Here is a 19233-nt window from a genome sequence, read left to right as displayed (position 1 = left end):
TGAGAGTACATATCAATAACGTCATATTTTAAAAAAAACTAACAGGGATGTAATAATAATCCCCAAATCCAGCATTACAATCCCAGGATTTTCAGAGTTAAATTAAGTTAAAATACAGAAATCCAAACAGATTAAGAAAAGCACAATCAAACAACTTCAACTTTGCCCTAAAGTGATATCCTGAAGAGGAAAATATGCAAAAATGAATATAAATTTAAGAATTAGTTTAATCTATTCTGGGACCACCACCACTGAATGCCTTAATCATAATTATATGATAATTGCAAGGCATCAGTAAAGGGCAGAGTTAAATTTTTGGGGGTGTCTTGACTCTGCATTTCTATAGTATTTGAATTTCTTGTAAGTATAACCTCAATTCTGAATTTCCTGGGTTTGTAATGCCTGGTTTTCAGGTAATTACACCATCCATGCAATGTTTTTAACCCTTACATTACTGATACATACACTCAACCTTAATGCCATTTTAAAGGTTTGTGGTTGGTTTTTGCTGCTGGGTGTGGGTGTGCACGCATGCGTGTGTCTTGGAATAGAAAATTATAGAAGCCATAATAAAATATTTGTTAAAATGATTTACCTGAAACAGTGAAACAACACAAACAGAGCACATACATAAATTTGTCAATGAAAAAAAGCTCTACACAGGCAGAGATATGTTATACAATTATAGCACTTTACTGTATTCCCTTAATGTAAAAAGCAGTCATTACATTTACATATGTCCTTCATTGTTGTACTACAGGTTTGTTTTATTTATTCTAAAAAGAGGAGAAGGTTGCCAGAAGTTACGTACTGTGCTTGTGATGAAGCCTTGAAATCCTAGTATACTATACCTTATCTTTCATGATGACTTTTGACATGATTGCTCTAGTAAACTGCTAATTATATTATTCCTCTATATTAAACCCTTTTAAAAATGTAAATATAGTCTTTAAAAAAGAAAAACATTTAACACCTCCCACACACACACAACACACACACCCTGTTATGGGGCAGCTGCCCTTTATGGGGCGCTAGGGCTCAGCCTGCCTGTGACTGCCATGTGAAGGCCTCACCTGGGAATAGTTGACTGCCACAGGTGGCTGATTAGCAAATGAGCCCCCGGAACTAATAAAGTTTACCAAAGCTCGGTGAAGCGGGGACTCCCAAGGGAAACAGGAGGCTGTTGTAGAGAGGAGATCCCAAGAAATGCCTGAGTAAAAGGGCCAAGCAAGGAATCTGGAGGGTGAGTTCTCCAGGTAACCCACTAGAATGGGGAGCCTATAAGAGGTGCTTGTAGACAGAGACTGCATATGGCAGGCATCCAAGAGGGCATGGTCTTAGCCATGGGTCTCGCAGACACTGGCCAGCAGCCCAGCCTGGCAAGGATCACCTGCTGTCCCTGGAAGAGTTGCAGTGGACGGACCTGCCTGGACCCCTGACTCCAGAGCAGGATCTTACTCCATAAGAAGCAAGAGGTCTAATACCAGGGGAAAGACTGGAACTGAGAGAACCCCTAGTGAAAAGTCTGGATAGAGGTGAACACTAGGCTCAGTTCAGGGACAAATGTACAAAGAATGACTGGGTCACCCAGCTAAGATGCGGGAGTGAGCATTTTGTTTATGGCTTTCCTTGGCTTTTCTGTTAAGAAATGAAACCCTCCAACACATGGTGCTCTTTAGCATCTAACAGTCAGTCTGGACGTGTTGATACCCTGGATAAGGGAAAAATCAAGTAAGGACTCACCTGCAACACCATGACTGCGTTTAAGGGGCACCTTGGGATGATGACACCCCTGCTATCACTGCTGCTGGTTGGGCCTCTCTTTCCTTAAAAGGTCTATCTGCTCCAGCCCCAGAAACTGCTCTCAGCTGCTGACTTGCTTTACTGTGGTAGTGGACGTTACTCATAGGGAGATTTAAAAAATGCTTATGACACCCAGGGATAAAAGGCGCAGATGAGGGTTTTTCTTTTGTTTCTTAGCAACACCACCTAAGAAGAGATCAAATGGCAGCCAGTGGAGGCCATAGAGGTTGCTTCCCTGTGTGTTACTCTGAATGAGGATGAAATTAAACTGGGGAAGTGGCAGGAAAGAGCTCTGGGGTGAGGGGCAAGAAAATGTTAGGTGGTAACTGGTCATCATTCTGCCTGTTGGAGTGAGTGAGCAGTAGGACCCAGAATCTGCACTGTCATAGGCTGAGCCATAGAAGTAGCAGTGCAGAAGCACGTGCAAGAAATATATATGGGCAATGTTGGGGAGGAAGAATCTAAATTAGATGATCATGTACAAAAACTGAATGACAGAGACAATTTATGTTGGCTAGTCTGGATGAAAAAGTGATTATCAAGAGAGAAGAGCTAATCACCCTGAAAGAAACTGCTTGGGGGACTGGAATTCTCCCTGTGGAGTGTGAAGAAGAGAACAGACGAGGAGAAGACTGGAATACATGGAGAAGGCCATTTATCTATGCTAAGCATGGCACTGAAGTCATATATGTAATATGACTGATTGACCCATGTAATAGTGATTCTACTTTGTTCTGTCTACTGAAATATTGACTTTTACAGCACATGCTAAAAAATCAATATTCCACTAAATGTAACTAAATGGCTGTAGCAGAGTAGAGCCCTGCCCTCCACCTTAACACAGAAAACTTGCATCCAAAAACTGGAGTTTGAGATAACAGAGAAGGTAAAAAGATAGGGACGAGATGTTGTTAATGTGGGGAAATGATGTGGAAAAGGAGAAAACTGAGGGTGGTAAAACTGAAGGGGGAAAGAAAAGGACATTGTATTTGATGTAGCCTGTAAAGCAGTGACTCTGAAAAGGATTTAGGAGATATAATGGACAAACAACTGAACAAGAGCTCCTACTGTGAGGCTGTGGCAAAACAGGCTAATGCCATCCTTGGAGATATAAATAGGGATGTAATGAGTAGGAAAAGGAAGATGATTTTACTGCTGTATGCAGCGCTGGTGAGACATACTAGAATAATATGTCCAGTGCCGGTATCTATATTTTAAAAAGGATTTTGAAACACTGAAGGGAATTCAGAAAAAAAGCCATAAAAATCATTTGAGGACTGGAAAAAATACCTTACAGTGAGAAAATGAAGGTCCTTGGTTTGTTTAGCTTATAAAAAACAGACAACTGACTTATTATAGTGTGCAACTACCTTCACGAGGAAAAAAATTCCAGCTATTAAAGAGCTCTTTAACCTGGCAAAAAAAGCACAATAAGAACCAAGGGATGGAAATTAAAACCAGATAAAGTCAAATCAGAGATAAGGCACTGATTTTTAACAAGGAGGGCAATTACCCATTGGAACAAACTAGCAAGAGTCTGAGTGCTTTCCTGGAAGGTATGGTTTAGTCAAAACACAAATTATTGAGCTTAGCACAGGACTATCTAGGTGAAAATTCATGACCTGTATTATACAGAAGGTCAAACCGGATGTTCTAATGGTTCTTTCTGGCCTTAAAATCTATGAATAATAAGGGACAGATGTAAGGTGAGATTTTTTTTTGAAGAAGCTGAATGGAAACAGAGTTCAAGAAAAGGAAAACTTTATTTTAAAGCTTAATGTAAACATACTGTGCTATACAGTTTGGAATTCAGATAATTGGCTTTTTTTGACACGACTTATTATTTAGCCTGTCCCTTGTATTGAATATCCCATTATATACACAAAGGTGTGGAGTTGCTGGTATTGTCTTTATATTCAATAATATTGTAGTCTCATGTACATATCCGACTGGCGTGGAAATTGAAAAAAGGGAAGAAATGATTAAGGAAAAATAAAAATGAAGGATGGAAAGAAGAAGCTACTACTAGCCTAACTTACACATACCCATGTTATTAAAGAAGCAGCAGTGATGAGGGAGAATATTTTGCAGCCATTTCATCTGTAATCAAAATTGAAGGAGAAAAATTATTTGGCAAATCTAATAATTCCAATATATGAAAGAATTCCTGACTTTTTTCAACTGAGTCAATCCATTCCTGATCTTTTCCATAAAAACATCACTGGTACTCACTGGATTGAAAAGAGCAAAAAAAGCCAAAGAAAAACAAATGTTAAGTTAATTATGTCCATAGTACAGCTCACCAGTATTACAGTATATACACAGCTAAGGTACAGGAGCCAGGTGATGCAATGACTGCATATACACTGAGCATTGTCAGAAATTCTCCCACTATTGCTCCAGCGCTGATGGGAGTATTAGCACTGATGGGAGTAACACTGTAGATTGATCACAGGCATGCGTATCACTGTGCCATCTAACTCTAGTCAGGTCAGATCTAATTGACATGCTGGTTGAAAATGCCAGAAAATGCTCAGTGAGGAAAAGCCCAGTGACTTAATACAGCCATCTTTCACCTGTGCAGAACAAGATTCAAATTTAGTTTACTTCATAAACATTTATAGAAATGTGTCAGACTTTTAAAAAATTTCTTTTTGAAAGTTTTCTGAAAATGCCCCCCATATGGGAAAATTATTTCTCTCTAATTTTGCTTCTCTGAGTTATCATTTCACTGGTCTTGGGCACTTAGTGTGATAGGAGGAAGCTCCTACAGTACGTTGACCCTTTGGAGTGCTTAAGTTAGTTCTGGGTCTTTAGTGGCAAAGGTGAATGAAAAATCAGATTTATATGCATGAAGCTACCATTGAACTCCTGGATGCCTGATTCACCAGGCTATAGCAACAGCAGCCATCATTTTTGTGATTTCATTTTGTCATTTGCTTCACTTCACACAGTGCTCCAGTGATTAAAACGTTGCTCATTATGGCAATATGCACCTTGGCAATCTGCTAGGTCACTTTACGCAAGTACTGAATGAGGAAGAAAGGAAGAGTGCCCTATCTATGTCCATGGTGGCCTCTAAAATCAACTTAAATACCACCAAATCCACAAAATAATGGCAGTACATAAACATATTTGAACAAAGCTTTTAAACACCAGGCCACCTGCTTGACAGGAAATATCGCTCTTGGTGGAAATACTGTTCTCACTAAACCACATCAATAGTAGAATATGGGGTTTTCTCCAGTTAATGTAGTCAAAACAGACCTACATATTATATATACAGACAATTAAACCCCTTCCAAATTAAGTTATCTATGTTTTGTTTATTTCTATTCCAAAACATTCATCAGAGATCCCAAAGTCTTTCCTGTTAAACTGAAATCTCTGGTGCAACTCTAACTGTGGTCTCACGACCACGTGTATATGCAGAATAGCAAAGGCCAGGACTTCATGCAGATATGGGTGATACTGTCTAGTCCTATCAAGCTATTTATTTTTTTTAAGATTATGTTTTGCTCCTGGCTTGAAGGAGGATCAGAAACAAATCTTATCAGTGGCCAGAGGCACAATGAGCATTCCACAGCAACAGGTAGCCCCAGTGGAGGACCAGACTGGTGGTATTCTGTATGATCATATCTAGATTTCAACCTAGGTGGTTATTATTTATATTATTATTTAGGTATTAAAATTTGTACTTGAATAGGAAATAAATTACGGCAAGGTCCATGTTCTAACTGTCAGTCTGAGACTGATGGTGGCTGTGACATCTTAATTTAGATTACAGTAATGATAAACCTAGACATAAGGTCAAGTGATTATCATACACATTAAAAATAAAAGAATAATAGCCAGAAATCCTTGCATAATAACCCAAATTAGAATAAGCAAATACAGAAAAATACTAGTAGGCAGTGACAGCAGCAAAAATAATTTTAATTTACTTAATAGAATGAGAAACCCCATCTTGAAACTAGCACAATCATATTTTCTTACTGGAAATCCAAATGTAAAGGCGTAAATGTCCACGGACAAGAGATTAGAATTGTTCCTCCGAAGCCTGGCTCCCTCCTGAGAGAGAGTTAAAGAGCTCCCTATCCCCGGAGCATAATTTAGAACCCAAATAAACACACACACACACACACACACACACACACACGAGAATGAACATAAAGTAAGTCACTGGAAAATATTCAAGTATGAAGGATGAGGAGAAGGCATGAGGGCAATTATTAATCCTGTCAAATTATAAATTTAGAGGAGCAAAATAACAGGCAAATAATTTTTCCTTGTCTAAAGATAAAATATTCCTGTTCTTGGAGAGGAGATTAAAAAGTACGAGGGACAGTCTCCACAAACAAATTCTCTGAACTGGAAAGACCCTAGTTCCTAGGCAGTTTCATATTTTCAGCTGAATGCTTAAATCCCTTCCACAAACAGGATATGGGAAAGTTAGGGGAAAAAACTGAATAGATGGTGAACCAGGCAGCCAAACCAGGACCGTTAAGATAAAAAGAAGTATACATATGAATATATTATGCATGGTAAGTCAGATAAATGAAAGGCTACAGTCTTCTTTACATTAGTACCAAGTCATTTGTGCCAAACATTAACAGGAAATCCTGTAGACTTGTTCTTACTAGTTACCATAAAAGCTGGCAGACTCAGCCCAGAACAACAAGAGAAGATCCTCAAACTAGGGCATTAACCTAATAAAGCATATAGATCAAGTCCCATACAGACCTTTGATTGGAACACTCATTTCAAAATTACAGCAATCCTCAGCTATCCATAGGGAATTGAGCATGCAATGGAGATTTTGTTTTCCCAAGGTAATGACAAACTCTTCAGCTGAAGAAGATCAACACTGGATTTGATTCCACCTGCAATAATACATAAATAAATAGTTGGAAGTATTGAAAATGTCCTCACTAAGTACCTCTGGGTTTCCATTTGACTGCTTTACATCTCAATGAATTAAGACAGATCTAAATGCTGACCATGCAAGCCTTCCACCTCCAAGATAAAATTCATTGGCATGGTCTTCAAGCTGCAGGCTTGTCAGGCTACAGCTTTGTGAAAACCAATCAGTTTTTCAGAAGTGTTTTTTTATGAAAATTACAGTGCCTATGGAACATCTGTCAATAGAAACATAAACCTGTCCTCAATCAGTACACTTACTTTGAAAGGGGGAGAAGCTAGGTTAATCCAAACAGCCTTTTTCTTGATAAATAAAACAAAACAAAATAGGGTCAAGCTTGTTACTTCCATCGATGCAGGAAGGGACCAATGGTAGATTCTCTCTGGTTGAATTTAAGTGAGTGATGTTCACCGAGGCATTGTCACAAGTCTTCCATTCCGCAACCTCCCTTTGGAACCAATGTCCTTCCTAGTTTCTGGTCAGTGAGGAAAGAACTTGGGCCATTACTAGCCATGACTGTCAATTCCTCTCCAAGGGAGGGTAGGGTGTCATCTTTTCTTAAGGAAGTTGTTGTATGACCTTTGCTCAAGAAACCGTCACTTGATGCTGGAAATCTGGCCAACAATCATCCACTATCTAATATTCTATTTTTATTTAAGACTGCAGAGAAAATTGTGATGAGATAACTATTAGCACCTTTAGATGCCTCACATGACCCCTTGTCATTCTGAGTACAGACATGAAAAAGATGACAGAAACTGAGGTGGTGGTGGTGTAAATGAAGGATCCTGCAGCCTGAGAACAGATGAAGATTGAGTGACCACGCTGCTATTTTTAGATCTATCAGATGCACACAATAGCAATCACCACAAAGTTCTGATGACTCACATGAAGAGCATACCAAGTATGGACACAACTGCTCTGGGGCAGCTCAGTTTCTTCATGGTAGTTTTCCCAGAAACTGGCCTTGTGCAATTGCTCTTGGTCTTTAGGGGAACTATCATCTGGATTTTCATAGCATCTCATCTTGTCTCCCCTTTTGAGAGGGTGAGTGAGGATGTATGGGCTGCAGAGTTATCAACATGGTGATGATGTCAAAGTGTATCAGTCTCACCTAATCTAGACACTGCTGTTGAATCTCTGGTCCAGTGTTTGGTTGAGATTAGGAAATGGATTAAACTTCTGGTTGAAATCATTGGCAACTGGTTTAAACTCAATCCAGATAAGGTAATACTGGTAACTTGCAGGAAGCAGCCTGTAGATATGGCAAAGATACCTTCCATATTATACTGAGCATGTTTCCCTACTTTATACTGAGGATGTGTCTCAGCCATTTGTTAATAGAATTCAAACTGATGGGATTGTTAGATTTCAAAATGCTGCTACATTAACACACAGCAGCAGTTTCAAAAATGACCATTTTTCATCCTCACTTGGCCAGGAGAATGTGACCACTTCTTTCAGATGTAGATTCTTGCTATTCTGATGCGTATCTTTGTAACCTGGAGATTAGACCACTGCAACGTGCTTTTCTTCCAACTTTATCTTAAATCCACCCAGAAACTGAAACTAGTGTGAAATGTGGCAGCCTGCTTATTAAATGATATAATTATCTGAATTGGCTACCTGTTGGTTTCTAGGTGGATATTTAAGGCATCGCCTTGGGTTTATAAAGCTCTGAATGACTTGCAACCTGCCTACATGAGAGAAAACCCTCTCGCCCTATGCAATGCTGCAGCATGTAGATGTGTTAAAGTTGAAGCTTCTTTGGTATAATAAAAGAAAGCGAGCTGCGGGCAGTGTGCTTCCCGGGCTGGGCCCTCAATTTTGAAATTTACTCTCATCTTTGGTCTGAAATAGTCAGGATCTGCTAGTCTCTATGGCAAGTTGCAACACCCATCTATTGATCCATCTAATCCCTTAACCACTGACAATGATCACTCAAGAAGGTTAACTAAATTCACTCTAAAGTTTAAAATTGGGATCTCTCGTAGTTAATATAAAATATAAACAGCTCCTCATGAGTACATTCTACAAATATGTAACGCAAGTGCACAGTAAATACATGCTGGAACATAAATGAGATGTTCTTATATTGTGTTTCATGCTGCACTTGTAAGATATAACACCAAATAATTTAATAACAGTAATTAAATGCCTGCCTTAATTTCATGGTACTGTGGCAACCGTACTCCCAATAACCTTGGAACTCATCACAGTTAGTGGTGTAGTCCAAAAAACCAACCCACACACAACCAACTCCTGCTGCTTCACAGGGATCCCTCCAGTTACTAATGTGATTCTGGCACTGGAGATCAGCTAATTACTATATTAGTAGCTTTCCAAAATCTTGTATGTCATTGGAAGCACTTTATTTGCTTTATTAAAAAAAACAGAACATTAACAACATCTATAAAAAAACCCTAGACTTTTTTTCTCCCTGTTTAAGGCTTCTCCCATCTAATGGGGCTCCAAGTGAAAGTTCTTGTTTTAAAAGTGCTACAACACTAGCCCATGGCAACAGCAGCAAAGTGCCATTTGTAACTGTGCTTCTTCAAAGGACTGAAGTGTAAAGGAGCAGGAGGCACACACTTCACCTTTCTAGTCCCACAGCATTTCAGGCCCATTGATCTGACTGGAAATCCAAAGATAACAGGTTCTTTCTAATTAAAAACACTGATAGGCTTTGCATGGCCTTTCCCACCCACACCTAAAGACATCTGGAGCTAGTACATGGGAGAGACAATGCTATGATTCCTACTCTGAAATGCTTTACTCATCTCACATGCTGCGAGTAAAATGGACTGGGTTTGCAGAATACTAGTCAGTTTAACTTACAGCTGGTGTCAAAAGACATGTACATCAATAAAGGACACCAGCACCATTTTCCCACTGTCCAGCTGTTGGGCAGAACCAAAAAGGCAGAGAGATTTGAAGAAAAAAAAAAAAGACTATGCATAGGCTGCAGGTGGCTAGGGCTAGAGATCTATTTTTGAGATCTATTGGGAGGTAGGCAGTGGGGCGGGGACATGGCGCGCTCAGAGGGGGAGGAGGAGGTGGAGCGGGGTGAGGGAGGGGAGCTTGGCTGCCGGTGGGTCCAGCCCCGGCGCACTCACAGTATCGGTGCCTATGGGTGCAGATAGATTCTGCCATTCTGAAAGGGACACTGGGTCCTGGCTCCTGAGTAGCACTCCCTAGGAAAATTTGCTGGGATGGAGCAAGAGTCCTGGGAGCAATGGGGATCCTGAGGTGATGGGCAGGAGGACAGTTCCATGGGAATGGGAGAGATCCTGAGACTCCATATCTGGCAGTGCCGGAGCCAGGAAGACAGAGCAGCAGAGCATCACAAGTGGAGGGCCCTGCCTTCCTGCAGACATGTGCATCAAGTGATGCTGAAGCGGACTCCAAATCTGAGAGCAGCAAGAGTCAACAGGCTGGATCAGGGAGCCAGGCCCTGCCCTGTGGCACAGGAGCCGCTGGCTGCAGCGTGAGTGGATTCAGCCCCTCTCTCCCCCAGCCCCCGAATATTTTCACCAGCTTCTTATTAGACTAAGATAAATGAATGCAGAAAGAATGGGCAGATACTTAGAATGAACATAAGGGGGAAAAAACAACAGCGATCGTCAAAAAACATTCCTCTTCCCTCACCTCCAGCTTTGGGATTCCTAGAGCTGTCATTCCAAAGACTATGTTGATTACTTAAGTTTAGACATAGGATATCACAATTTGCCTTTTCACACTGAACTGGACTTTGGCACCGCGCTACAATTGGATTAGTTCATCCCATGACTTGATTAAATAAATTAAACTATTCTAATTAATACCAGGGTATTTACTGTCAAATCACATTTCAAAAGAATGACGTTTTAATTAATTTTGTAACAGAGGACAATAGGTAAAGTGCCTAACTGACTTAAGAGCCTAAGTTCCTTTTTCAGATGAGACCAAGGCACTTAGGATCCAGTTTCATTGACTGTCAGTGAAACTTGTGTGGCCCCTAAACGTACGTCTACACTGTGATTAAAGATATGCAGCTGACTCTGGCATCCAGGGCTCAGGGTAAAGGATTGAATCAGCTGGCACCAGCCAGTCGCAGGTGTTTAATTGCAGTGTAGAGAACACCCGTTTTTTCATGTTCTCTGTGTATATATATCTTCCTACTGTATTTCCACTGCATGCATCCAATGAAGTGGGCTTTAGACCACGAAAGCTAATGCCCAAATAAATTTGTTAATCTCTAAGGTGCCACAAGTACTCCTTATTCTTTAAGCCTAGGCCAGTTTACCTGGCTGAGGGCATAGGTTAAAACAGAGCCTGGGCTCTAACTCAGGCTGGAACCCACTCATTTTGAAGGGAGGATGCACACATAATCACTTGAGTGCTGATAGTCCTCCAATGCCTTCCCACAATTCCTCCCAAGTTCTTCCACAATTGACTGGGAAAGAATCCTAGAGCATCTCAACACAGAGAACCATGGGTTATGACTCTAGACACACAAGCAAATGCAGAAACAGTGAGAGCACAGTAATACATGTAAGGATTTGCTGCAGGGACACTTGCACCAGGCTAAGTTAACTCGGGTGCTAAGAGCCACATGCCAATTACCCGGGTTAATTATGCATTGAAGCCATAAGTCACTTTTGAAAATGGGCCTTAGGCTCTAAATCACTGAAATGCTTTTGAAAATTCTGCCCTATACCAGTATGCAAGCATGGTTTAAAATACACAGAGGTTTTATTTGGAAATATGAGCCTTTGACAAACAAGGCACTTAAAAGGACACTGCAAAATAGTTAAAACCCAAAGTTTAAGCTTTAAAAATATTACAAAAGTTAATATCAATAAAAATATATCCTTTTTAAAAAAATTGAAAACAGTTTTGTGTTTGGATTTGAACATTTTCTTGCAATGTTTGCACTGAAAAAAAAATTAGTAAATTGTATTAGTGAAACTGGATAAGAACAGTTGTCTCCTGCCAGAGTGAAATATAAAAAGTAAATACGCAGCAAAAAAGGCAGAAGAGTAAATTAGATCATAAAATTTAATCTAAGGCAAATACAAGTTTTACCTGCTTAATTTCTAACCTGATAGTGTGCTAGTAAGGCAGAAAAATAGCACATTATATATTATATTCCATTATATTATTTTTCCTACTAATACTCCCAAATGTCACCTACTGTACTGGACCTTTTCTAAATTATGTTATTTCTGCAACTAAAGCTGTGTCTCAATATCTTGATTACCAGTAATTATAGACTGAGTGGTAAAAATAAATGTTTGTACAACCATAGCCCTTCCTGGAAATTCCCCAAAACCTCAATGATTAAAATGTGTCATTTAAAAACAATATTGTGATTCATCTCAATATTACAAGATTACACTGAATACAAGATATATATTTTTCCTAAAGTGCACTTTTTACCTAATTACCTAAGACATTATGATCATGGCCTAGAAATTTCAATAAATTTTTAATTTCAATAAAAATTCTGTTACAATCAGACAACATAATAGTAACGCAATCAGACAACATAATAGTAACGCAATATGAAGATTTACTGTGTTAACATTTCTGAACAATATTAGTGCCATAAAATGTTAAACATTAAATATGAAGACAATGTAATATAGTTCAAAAATAATCAGTCTCATCTGAGAGACGTGTCAGCGAAAATAGATTGCTTGTAAGCGAGAGTCAGAAGGGTAAGAATATTGAGGCCTAAAGACTCCCATTTGCTTTATGTCTTGCACACATTCAGTCTCCTTGCTCCATTGCCCATTGTTAAATATTACTGGACAAATTTGCTAGCCTTTATTCTCAGGCTTGGCCACTACAGCATTAGATGCTAATTCAATAAATAGACAGTCTGACATTATAATCATATATAATGATGTTTTGATGTTTTCATATTTTGATGTTAACTTTAAAACACCTTCACATGTGTCATTGTCAGGCATATAGTATATGCATACTTACCAGTTTCATATTTAATCCACTATCCATTCTTCTGTTTATAGTTATTGATTAGTAGTGATTTTTTCACAAGAATAATTCTAATCTTGCTTGATGCTTCCTCTAAACTATTTTATCTTATACTGTTTTTCACTTGCATGACATAGAACATTATGTACATCATCATGCATTGTGCACTACTAGTCAAAGCTGCAGACTAAGCCTATGCAATACAAAACAGAAATATATGAATGAGTTAATGCATTCACATGACATTGAACACTTCCAATCATTTATGACTGCAGAGCTGCTATTTGCATTTCATATTCCACACTTTACAGTTGCCTGTGGAAATAAGGAAATGCAAAACTAGCTGAAAAAATAAATAAAACAAAACTGTTTCCTAAGGGACATTACAGTCTCACCTTATTGTCCTGAAGCATCAGGAATTCTGTATTGTCTCTGTTTTTATTAATAATGCGACAATAGTCTTTCAACAATTCTTCCTGCAGGATAAATGCTCTTTTTTGGCAACTAAAGACATGTGATTAACCAGCTCATAGGCTAAAACCTGACAGAGGTTCTCAATATTTACCAGTCTGTCCATCTGGTACCTCGAGAAGAAGTAATATGGGTTATATATCTATTCAAAGGGGTTTTTATATCCTCCCACAAAGTCATTACTTTAGTAATATGAACTTTGCTCTCTTTCTCATAATATAATGAAACCATTCTTGTTTACAACGTCACCTGAAAGTGAGAATGGGCGTTTGCATGGCACAGTTGTAACCAGCGTCACAAGATATTGATGTGCAGGATGCGCTAAAGATTCATATGTCCCTTTATGCTTCAACCACCATTCCAGAGGACATGCACCCATGCTGATGATGGGTTCAGCTCGATAATGATCCAAAGCAGAGCAGACCGATGCATGTTCATTTTCATCGTCTGAGTCAGATGCCACCAGCAGAAGGTTGATTTTCTTTCTTGGTGGTTTGGGTTCTGTAGTTTCTGCATCAAAATGTTGCTCTTTTAAGATTTCTGAAAGCATGCTCCACAACTGGTCCCTCTCAGATTTTGGAAGACACTTCAGTTTCTTAAACCTTGGGTCGAGAGCTGTAACTATTTTTAGAAATCTCACAATGCTACCTTTTTTGTGTTTTGTCAAAGCTGCAGCGATAGTGTTGGGAAATCAAAAAACATGTGCTGGGTCATCATCTGGGACTGCTACAACATGAAATATATGGCAGAATGTGTGTAAAACAGAGCAGGGGACATACAATTCTGCCCCAAGGAGTTCAGTCACAAATTTAATTAACACACTATTTTTTTAATGAACATCATCAGCATGGAAGCATGTCCTCCGGAATGTTGGCTGAAGCATGAAGGGGCATATGAATGTTTAGCATATCTGGCACATAAATACCTTGCAATTCCAGCTACAAAAGTGCCATGTGAATGCCTGTTCTCACTTTCAGGTGACCTTGTAAATAAGAGGTGCGCAGCATTATCTCCCGTAAATGTAAACAAACTTGTTTGTCTTAGCGATTAGCTGAACAGAAAGTAGGACTGAGTGGACTTGTAGGCTCCATAGTTTTACACTGTTTTGTTTTTGGTTGCAGTTATGTAGCAAAAAAATCTACATTTGTAAGTTACACTTTCACAACAGAGATTGCACTACAGTATTTCTATGAGGTGAACTGAAAAATACTACTTCTTTTGTTTATCATTTTTACAGTGCAAATATTTGTAATAAAATCTAATATAAAGTAAGTACTGTACACTTTGTTTTCTGTGTTTAATAGAAGCCAATATATTTGAAAATGTAGAAAAACATCTAAAATATGCAATAAATTTCAATTGGTATTCTATTGTTTAACAGTGTGATTAATCACAATTAATTTTTTTAATCGCAGTTAATTTTTTTGAGTTAATCGCGTGAGTTAACTGCAATTAATCAACAGCCTTAAAAACACTAACCTTAAAAAATATAAAACATGCAGAAATTACATTTTCCATACAAAATTATTTTTTATGAGGAATAGGAGAATTATTGGAAAAAAATTAAAACGCTGGTGAACCTCCAATAACCTTTAAAAAAACCCTGCTTGGTACAAACTGTGTACAAGTTTTCTGTCCCATTTTGGTTTCTTGAAATGCATTATAATCAGAGCTGGGCAAAGGTTTTTAGTTTACGAGTTTGTTTGCCAAAAATGTGGTTTCAAGTTGACTGAAACTATTCACAAATTCAGGTCAAATTTGCTGAATAGTTTCAGCCAAAACATGATTTTTTTTAAAAGGTCTAAATATTTCATTTTTAATGTGTTCAAAATGAAATGTTCTGACTTTTCGTTTAGTAATGATATTTTGTTTAGAAATTCACGTAGATTTATTTAAACAAACAAACAAAACAAAAATAAAATAACCCAAAACTAAATAAAATAAAGAAACAGAAAAAAATTAATTTCAGGTCACATTAAAAGGATTTTTTTGTTTAATTTTTTTGGTTTGGTCACCAAACTGAAAAAAAAACAATTATCCACTCAGTGTTAATTATAGTGTGACCAACTTAAAAGAACAAAATAATGGAATAGTACTGTTTCAAGCAAACCTGCTCACTATTCTATTTCTAATACACTTAAATTGTAATTTGTATTTTATTTCTTCAGGCATGAAAAGGATCAACATTTTCTTTACTTACCTTTGGAGGTATTTGAGTGCAAAGCCTCTTTTGTTCTCAAGGACCTATGTGATGTAGTCCAATATTCATTTATTTATCGTACCTGCGTAAACATCCCTGCTTCCTATGCAACAACATATAGCAACAAAGAACATGCAGTCGTTAAAAGCATTAAAAAAAAGTCACTTATTATATCACAAAATAACGTGTGTAATAATCTTTCAGAATTTGTTGACAATAGATGATGGAACACAACTTTCTTGTTTAAGTTCTGAATATGCTACTTACACAAAACTTTGAATATGAAGCCAAAGTATAACAACTCGGGCTTAGTTTTAAGCAAACATCTCATATATATATTCTACATTATCTCACATTATCTCATTTATCATAATTATCTAAATCTATTATTTCAGATTTTATCATACAATTGGACTGATAATCACTTGCTTAGTGTTCAAAGATGAAAAGTAAAACACTGAAATCTAACTATATCCTAAAGACAAGGAAACACTGTAAGAAAATGAATATATTTACATTCAAGACAATGTCATTCTTCCTTCCTTGATTCTTCAAGAGCACTGTATACACAGGTGAAAGAAAAGCCTAATAACCAAATGCTCCTGCCCATTCATGCTAATCTCGTTATTGTAAAAAAATTAGAGAACACTAATGGGGAATGGACATCTCAGAGAAGAGGTAATGGGATTTAGGTCTTGATCCTACAAGCATTCCTTTGAGGTGCCCAATTCTCACAACTCCCGCTGATTTAAATGAAGGGTAAGCGGACTCAGCACTTAACAGAATTGAGCCCTCATAGCTTTTCACTTCTAGACTTCAGGTTAGAATGAAGTCAAGACCAGGCATGACCAAAATATTTTACTATTTGATGGGGCTGTGCAGTGAAAACCCAGTTGGATGACCTGATCCATTTGTCACTGAACATGTGTCTCCACCACAAAATTGGTGTTGATTGTCACCCATGTAAAGATTTTGAGAAAGAAACTGGAAGAGAATGGACATGGAGGTCTCTCTCCACTCTAATGCTGGTCCTATATCAAATCTGAGGTTCACTGGCAAAGCAGAGTAGGGAAGCTTGCCAATTTCCTTTCTCCGATTCACATCTTCTGTGGATGGGAGACATCACGCTCTAGAGTTGCTAAGTAGACACTTTAAATTAAGACTAAATTCACATGTAAAAATTTGATAGGGGAATGTGTGTTCAGGTTTTTCTCTATGAAAGGCAACAAATGACGAGTTATGGAAGAGCCACAGTCAACCTGAAAATTCTGGGTGAGATTTCCAAAAGTGCTTATTAGTGACCTTTCTTTCTTCCCATTAAAGGCAATGGTAAAACTCTCATTGACTTCAACGGTAGCAGTGTTAGGCCAACACAAAGCATGCTTCTTTGACTCTCAATATTATGCTGAATCTTGCGATATTTGGCATTTTTCTCAAACATGCAGCTCCTGGAATCAAGTGAATGTATGAGAATCTAAGCTGTCATTATTATTTGTAAATAGATAATCTCTTAGACCTCATGATTGCAAAGAAACATTTGAAAACATGACCTGAGTGCACCTCTGTCAAGGTTCCTTCCCCACTCTGAATTTTAGGGTACAGATGTGGGGACCTGCATGGACACTTCCAAGCTTAATTACCAGCTTAGATCTGGTATCGCTGCCACCATCCCCCAAGCACTACTTTTTTCCTTGGGTAGTTTTGAGGGACTTCACCAATTCCCTGGTGAACACAGATCCAAACCCCTTGGATCTTAAAACAAAGAGAAATTAACCATCGACCCTCCTTTCCCCCACCAATCCCTGGTGAGTCCAGATCCAATCCCCTTGGATCTAAAAACAAAGAGAAATTAACCATCGACCCTCCTTTCCCCCACCAATCCCTGGTGAGTCCAGATCCAATCCCCTTGGATCTAAAAACAAGGAAAAATCAATCAGGTATTAAGAAAAAGCCTTTTAATTAAAGAAAAGAAAGGTAAAAGAAAACTCTCTGGGAGAGATTAGCATACCAGCTACTCTCACAGACAACAGATTCAAAACACAGAGGATGTTTCCCTGGGCACAAATTTAGTTACACAAAAAATACCCAAATATCCAATTTGATTCTACCTCTAATTGCATAAGACAGGTTACAAAGATATAAACATAAACCTACTTATTCCTTTCTAAAACTTACTACTCTGATAAGAGGCTGGTTCCTTGATCTTTTTCACTCCAGCTGAAACTGAAACTCTAAACAAAGGAAAAACTTCCCTCTTTCCTTTTGAAACATCTTGTCCCCTCATTGGTTCCTCTGGTCAGGTGTTAGCTAGGCTAGGTGAACTTTTTAACCCTTTACAGGTAAAAGAGGCATTAACCCGTAACCATCTGTTTATGACAACCCCAAAGGCTCAGACCACCAGAAGGCAAATAAATTTTGTGTTGTTTTTGTTATGTTTTTAAAATTTCATCACAAAATTTTTTTGAGGCTTGACTCACAATTTGGGTTTAGCGATACTCTGTAGCTATTACTGACATGAGTGGCCTCTGTGATTATTGCAAGAGAAACAATATTTTCTCTATTTTTCCACCTTGTTTACTTTGACATATGGTCATGGCCACTGCTCTCTTGTTGCTGCTCACCCCTCAAGTCACAAGTGCCCCCAACAGGGCACTTACCAGTAAGGAAAGCAGCAAAGCTGAAAAGGTGCCTGAAACTAAGGGGGCAACATACAGGTGTGTGCAGAGAGAAAGAGGGAGTAGGATGGAGTAGGATCTGAGCATTTTGGTGTTGCTCTTGAGCCCACCCAAGACGCTTCTAGTTCTAAATATCTACCAGGAGCAGAAGAAAACCATATACATTAAAGGGATTTTTAAATATTCCAGGACACACTAATTAACGTGTGCTCTGTCAGAAAACCACATTTCAAAAACTTCAGGTTAACAATGTCCCTTTAAACTCGGGGTTTTCAGAGAGGTTAAGCTATGACCATTATTGTATAGAATGGTACATTTCTCAATGGCAATAGCTATTAGAATATTCCCCCTCACTGTACTTGTCAAACATTAGTGTAAAACCAGTAATGAGTCATCTTCCCATTATTTTTCACACACCTGTGTTAAATCCTGAAGGGATTTGTTCCAATCGGTGTTGTGTTCTACTGGGATGTCTGAATAGTTTCCCCGCAGCCATTCTACACTAAGTGGACTCACTACAAAAGGGTCGATGGATTGTTCAATAAACCTGTAGTATCTGTAGAATGAAAATGCACTGTGAGATAAAGATGATTTCTGGTAACTTTGCTGCTCTGTCAGCAAAACTGAGAGAGAGAAAGCATAAAGGTTGTTTTCTGCAATATATGTGACATTCTAGTTTGAAATGGCGCCGCTCATGTTATTCTGTGACAAGCCCTGTATTAAGACATGATGGATATAAACCCATAAGAACAGCTATCCTGCCAAATATAGATCCACAGATTAATAGATTCCAAGGCCAGAAGGGACCTCTGTGATAATGTCACCTGACCTCCTGTATAACACAGGCCATTGAATTTCCCCAAAATAATTCCTAGAGCAGATCTTCCAGAAAAACATTCAATCTTGATTTTAAAATTGTCAGTGATGGAAAATCCACCATGATGCTTGGTAAATTATTCCAATGATTAATTACTCTCACCATTAAAAATTTACACCTTATTTCAGGTCTGAATTTGTGTAGTTTAAGTGTCCAGCCACTGGACTGTTATATGCTTCTTTACTAGACTGAAGTGCCCATTATTAAATATATGTCCCCCATGTAGGTATTTACTGACTGTAATAAGTCCTTCTCTTTGTTAAACTAAATAGATTGAGCTCTTGGGTCTCTCACTAGAAGACAT

General features: G+C 38.3%; 1 long non-coding RNA gene across 1 annotated transcript in view; it reads right to left on the bottom strand.

Moving 5' to 3' along the window:
* The window catches only part of LOC127042722 (uncharacterized), a 67216-nt gene extending 48620 nt beyond the window's left edge, over positions 1-18596 (bottom strand). Inside the window, exons 1-3 of the long non-coding RNA XR_007772024.1 lie at positions 18470-18596; positions 15378-15480; positions 6547-6686 (exon numbers count right to left, since the gene is read on the bottom strand). This is a non-coding gene — a long non-coding RNA (uncharacterized LOC127042722). The remainder of the gene's footprint in view (positions 1-6546; positions 6687-15377; positions 15481-18469) is intronic.
* Positions 18597-19233: the final 637 nt, after the last annotated feature.

This window comes from Gopherus flavomarginatus, chromosome 1, assembly GCF_025201925.1.
Source record: "Gopherus flavomarginatus isolate rGopFla2 chromosome 1, rGopFla2.mat.asm, whole genome shotgun sequence".
Taxonomy (NCBI): Eukaryota; Metazoa; Chordata; order Testudines; family Testudinidae; genus Gopherus; species Gopherus flavomarginatus.
This window is presented reverse-complemented; position numbering and strand designations above follow the sequence as displayed.